This window comes from Phyllobates terribilis, unplaced genomic scaffold, assembly GCF_046119375.1.
Source record: "Phyllobates terribilis strain yellow unplaced genomic scaffold, ASM4611937v1 Scaffold_5__5_contigs__length_657084704, whole genome shotgun sequence".
Classification (NCBI taxonomy): domain Eukaryota; kingdom Metazoa; phylum Chordata; class Amphibia; order Anura; family Dendrobatidae; genus Phyllobates; species Phyllobates terribilis.
The window spans coordinates 593,166,252-593,172,251 of NW_027362765.1; positions in this window are offsets into that span (position 1 = coordinate 593,166,252).

A 6,000-nucleotide genomic window follows, 5' to 3' on the forward strand; every position below is an offset into this window, starting at 1 on the left:
CTTCCCAAGAGACGCTTGTTTAATCTGACTATCCCTGAAAAAAAGGCCTTGGAGGAATACATACAGACTAGCCTGGCTGCTGGTCACATTAGACTTTATAAGTCGCCTGTGGCAGTTGGATTTTTCTTTGTTAAAAAAAAGAACGGGGGTTTACGTCCATGTCTGGATTTCGTGAAATTAATAAGATTACTGTACTCAAATCCTACCCATTGCCGTTAATTCCTGACTTGTTTAACCAGTTAGTGGGGGCCAAGTGGTTCTCTAAAATTGATCTCCGGGGGGCATACAATTTGTTACGAGTGAAGGAGGGTGATGAATAAAAAACTGCTTTTAACACTCCGGTAGGTCATTTTGAGAATCTGGTGATGCCTTTTGGTCTTACCAATGCACCTATGCACCTGCATTTTTTCAGAACCTTATTAATGAAATCCTGAGCCCTTTGATTGGTAAGAATGTGGTTGTGTATTTGGATGACATTTTGATTTATTCACCAGATCTAGAGTCCCATTAGCAGAGTGTACATGAAGCTTTGCAGTTATTGAGTGATAATTCACTCTTTGCTAAGCTGGAGAAATGTGAGTTCACTGTGCAGAAAATTAGTTTTTTTGGGCTACATTGTCTCCAGCGAGGGCTTTGAGATGGACCCTGTGAAGGTACAGGTTGTGCAGGAATGGCCTAGGCCTATTGGTTTGAAATCTATACAGAGATTTTTGGGTTTTGCCAATTATTACAGGAAATTCATTAAGAATTTTTCTGTAATTGTTAAACCTCTAACCGATATCACCAGGAAAGGTGCGAATACGGCCCAGTGGACTACTGAGGCCATTGAAGTGTTTGAGTATCTCAAAGAGAGGTTCAGTTCTGCCCCTATCCTTATGCAGCCTGATGAGACCAAGCCTTTTTTGGTCGAGGTCGATGCTTCATCGGTGGGGGTCGGAGCAGTTTTGTCTCAGGAAAACAAGGGTGGAGTACATCCTTCTGCCTTCTTTTCAAAAATTTTTTCGGAAACCAAACTGAATTATGATGCTGAAAATCGGGAGTTGCTGGCTATTAAACTCGTGTTTGAACATTGGCGTCATTTTTTGGAAGGTGCTAGATTTCCTATTCAGGTTTTCACAGACCATAAGAATTTGATCTATCTGGATGCTGCCAAGCGTCAAGCTAGGTGGGCACTTTTTTTTTCTCAGTTTCATTTTTCTGTTACCTATATCCCTGGTACTAAGAATGTTAAAGTCGATGCTTTATCTCGCAGCTTCTCTCCTACAGTCGGTGCCGAGGAGGAGGAGAGCATTTTACAGAAAGGAGTTGTGATAGCGGCATTGGACTCCGTGTTGGAGAATGGGATTCTGAAAGCTCAAGATGATGCTCCATCTAACACTCCCCATGGGAGGTTGTTCGTGCCTTTAGGAGAGATTTATTTGTGGAGTGTCATGAGTCTCAGTAGGCAGGTCATCCTGGAATTTCGGAGACTAAGAAACTTATCAGTCTCAGTTTTTGGTGGCCTTGATGGCTGAAGGGAGTCATCAAGTGGGTGCATCATTGTACAGTGTGTGCTAGGTCAAAGGCTTCACATACTCCTGCGGCGGAGTTGCTTTGCCCTCTGGAGGTTCCTGGTGCACCTTGGACGCATCTCACAATGGATTTTATTACTGATCTTCCTGTGTCCGAGGGTTTTACTGTCATCTGGGTGGTTGTGGACTGTTTTAGTAAGATGTGTCATTTGGTTCCATTCATTAAGTTGCCCTGCGCCAAGACACTCGCTAAGGCGTTTCTTAAGGAGATTGTCAAGCTCCATGGCATTCCCTTGGATATTGTTTCTGATAGAGGATCTCAGTTTGTGGCTCGCTTTTGGCATGCTTTTTGTGGCAGGTTGGGAGTCCATTTGTCATTTTCGTCTGTTATCATCCGTCTAATGGACAGCCTGAAAGAAAGAACCAGGATGTTGAACAGTTTTTGCGTTGTTTTGTGGCGGACAATCAAGAGGTGTGGTCTGAGTTTCTGCCTCTCGCAGAATTTGCTCTTAACAATCATACATCCTGCTCTGATGGGTTTTCTCCTTTTTTTTGTTGTACTGGGAGATATCCGTCTTTTGGTTTGTTCTCCAAATTGGGGTCGGCTGTGCCGGAGGAGGAGAAATTTTCCGGTGATTTGGAGAGAGTTTGGACTAATGTACAGTACAGACCAAAAGTTTGGACACACCTTCTCATTTAAAGATTTTTCTGTATTTTCATGACTATGAAAATTGTACATTCACACTGAAGGCAACTGAAAATATGTCTTATATTCTAGGTTCTTCAAAGTAGCCACCTTTTGCTTTGATGACTGCTTTGCACACTCTTGGCATTATCTTGATGAGCTTCAAGGAGGTGGTCACCGGAAATGGTCTTCCAACAATCTTGAAGGAGTTCCCACAGATGCTTAGCACTTGTTGGCCCTTTTGCCTTCACTCTGCGGTCCAGCTCACCCCAAACCATCTTGATTGGGTTCAGGTCTGGTGACTGTGGAGGCCAGGTCATATGGCGTAGCACCCCATCACTCTCCTTCTTGGTCAAATAGCCCTTACACAGCCTGGAGGTGTGCTTGGGGTCATTGTCCTGTTGAAAAATAAATGATGGTCCAACTAAACGCAAACCGGATGGAATAGCATGCCGCTGCAAGATGCTGTGGTAGCCATGCTGGTTCAGTATGCCTTCAATTTTGAATAAATCCCCAACAGTGTCACCAGCAAAGCACCCCCACACCATCACACCTCCTCCTCCATGCTTCACGGTGGGAACCAGGCATGTAGAGTTCATCCATTCACCTTTTCTGCGTCGCACAAAGACACGGTGGTTGGAACCAAAGATCTCAAATTTGGACTCATCAGACCAAAGCACAGATTTCCACTGGTCTAATGTCCATTCCTTGTGTTCTTCAGCCCAAACAAGTCTCTTCTGCTTGTTGCCTGTCCTTAGCAGTGGTTTCCTAGCAGCTATTTTACCATGAAGGCCTTCTGCACAAAGTCTCCTCTTAACAGTTGTTGGAGATGTGTCTGCTGCTAGAACTCTATTTGGCATTGACCTGGTCTCTAATCTGAGCTGCTGTTAACCTGCGATTTCTGAGGCTGGTGACTCGGATAAACTTATCCTCAGAAGCAGAGGTGACTCTTGGTCTTCCTTTCCTGGGGCGGTCCTCATGTGAGCCAGTTTCTTTGTAGCGCTTGATGGTTTTTGCAACTGTACTTGGGGACACTTTTAAAGTTTTCCCAATTTTTCAGACTGACTGACCTTCATTTATTAAAGTAATGATGGCCACTCGTTTTTCTTTACTTGGCTGCTTTTTTCTTGCCATAATACAAACTCTAACAGTCTATTCAGTAGGACTATCAGCTGTGTATCCACCAGACTTCTGCACAACACAACTGATGGTCCCAACCCCATTTATAAGGCAAGAAATCTCATTTATTATACCTGACAGGGCACACCTGTGAAGTGAAAACCATTTCCGGTGACTACCTCTGGAAGCTCATCAAGAGAATGCCAAGAGTGTGCAAAGCAGTCATCAAAGCAAAAGGTGGCTACTTTGAAGAACCTAGAATATAAGACATATTTTCAGTTGTTTCATACTTTTTTGTTAAGTATATAATTCCACATGTGTTAATTCATAGTTTTGATGCCTTCAGTGTGAATGTACAATTTTCATAGTCATGAAAATACAGAAAAATCTTTAAATGAGAAGGTGTGTCCAAACTTTTGGTCTGTACTGTATGTTGCAACCTTCAAGAGGCTAACAAGAAGTCCAAGAAGACAGGAAACGTAAGGAGGTTTTGTTTACTGTGGGTGACATGGTTTGGTTGTCCTCAAAGAACCTGTGGTTGAGGATTCCCTCTAAAAAACTGGGTCCTAAGTTTGTGGGTCCATTTAAAGTGCTTCAGGTTGTTAACCCGTCTGCTGTTAGGTTGGATGTCCCTACTTCCTGGAAGATTAATCCTGTGTTTCATGTTTCCTTGTTGAAAAAGGCTGATGTATCTGATAGGGACTCCACTTTCACAGTTCCTCCTGTTGTGGAAGACGGCGAATATGAAATTTCTCGTATCATGAATTCTAGTTGGCATAGAGGGAGATTACAGTATCTCGTCTCCTGGAAGGGTTTCAGTCCTGAAAACAACTCCTGGATAAGGACGGATGATGTCTCTGCTCCTAGGCTTGTTAAAGCTTTCCACAAGAGGTTTTCGGATAGGCCTGGGCCTGAAGCATCCGGAGGATCCTAATAAAAGAGGGGCTACTGTTAGAACCCTCCAGTTTGTTTTTTCCATCTTGTGTTTTGCAGTCACGTGACTCTCTGCCTTTATATTCCAGCTCCACCCTCCTGGCTGTGCTGAACTTCAGTGTTTGACTGTTTCTCTAGCCAGGTGCTTCTGTGCCTTTATCTGTCAGGTCGCTTTGTCCTTCTGCGACCTCTAGTACCGTTTGTCAGTTTGTCTTTTTGTATTCTGCAACTACTTCTCTGTTTAGGAGGTGTCCCATTTTTTGTCCCAGTCCTTAGTTCTTTTAGGGACCCCTCCCTTTATTCCAAAAGTCTTCATTCAGACTAGCCGAGGACTAAGGCGGGTCTGTTCGCTAGGAACAGGCAGCCTGCTACATCGTAGGGATTCAGCTTAGTCTTATATAAGGACAGTCTTCCCCTATCTTTCCTTAGTTCATATTGCAGATCATAACAAAGAGTAGAAAGAGGTGCAGGAGTTGAAGAATGTGGGGGCAACCCTGACTGACCCAGGACCCGCAATCCTCGCCGTAGGGAGGACGTGTTTCATCCCAAAGTGCGACTGGGTCCTGGTTTCCACTATATTAACTCAGTGAGCCTTCAGCGAGATGCACCGTTCCTGCCCACAAGCACTTGTCCACGTGTCCGTGGTTAAGTGGACTTTCCCCGTAACTGCGTTGTTGAGGGCAGGATTAATGTCTTTGGAACTAGTGATGGCTGGGGACCGAGTACCGAGGGACAGCAGCCGCCATTAGGTTGTGGAAAGCTTCCGTCTCCACGAGCCAAAAAGGCAACATTTCAAGTGCAAGCATTCTCGAAATGTGTGAGATTAGTAGTGTGGCCTGTGGGGCGTTGGCTGCATATTTGCGCTTGCGTTCCAAAGACTGGGGTAGGGACAACTAAACGCTGTGCTGGGACAAGGATGTGGACGTGGTTGCTGATGGTGCTAGTTGAGTGTGCAACAACAGGTGCAGGCCGGGAGACATCTTCGCATGCGCTATGGACAGGGGATTGGTGTGCACGCACAACAGCGGAACAAGCAGTGATGTCACCTGAAGACAGTTTCTGGATCCTGGCATTCGGTCCACTTAGTCGGGTGCTTTGCTTTCATGTGGTTGATCATGCTGGTGGTGGTCAAGCTTTTAGCTTTGCTACCCCTGCTGATGCTGGCCTGGCAGGTGGTGCAAATGGCCTTTTTGGAGTTATCTGCAGAGTCTTTAAAAAATAACCAGACTCGAGAAGACTTAACAGACTGGCAACTTATGTCATGTTAGTGTTCCGTGGAGCAGTTGCCCGCCTTGTGTCTGCGACCACTACACTGCTTGTTCCTGCCTGTTGTGGTGCTACGTCTCCCTCCCCCTGTGTGCTGCTGTCCTCGCTCTGCATGTCCCTCTGCCAAGTTGGGTCAGTGACTTCATCATCCACCACCTCGTCTTCCATTTCCGCACCCTGGTCCTTCTCCTGACTTTCAGGCAATTTTCTCTGATCATCATCATCCACCTCTTGCACTTTCCCACCGTCGCCTTTGTGTGATTGCGGCTGCTCAAATATTTAGGTTTAGCTACACACATTCTCCTCTTGTCTTGCTTGAAGCTGGCACGGCGAGTTGCCCGAATCTGTAAATGGAAAAGTGAACAGGTCTTCAGAGTGTCTAAGTGTGGAATCAGTTGTCTCCGGGTACTCAGTATGGTGGGAGGAAGGAGGATCAGGGTGAGGAATATGTGGTCCAGACTCACGGCTACTGAGACTTGTGGAAGA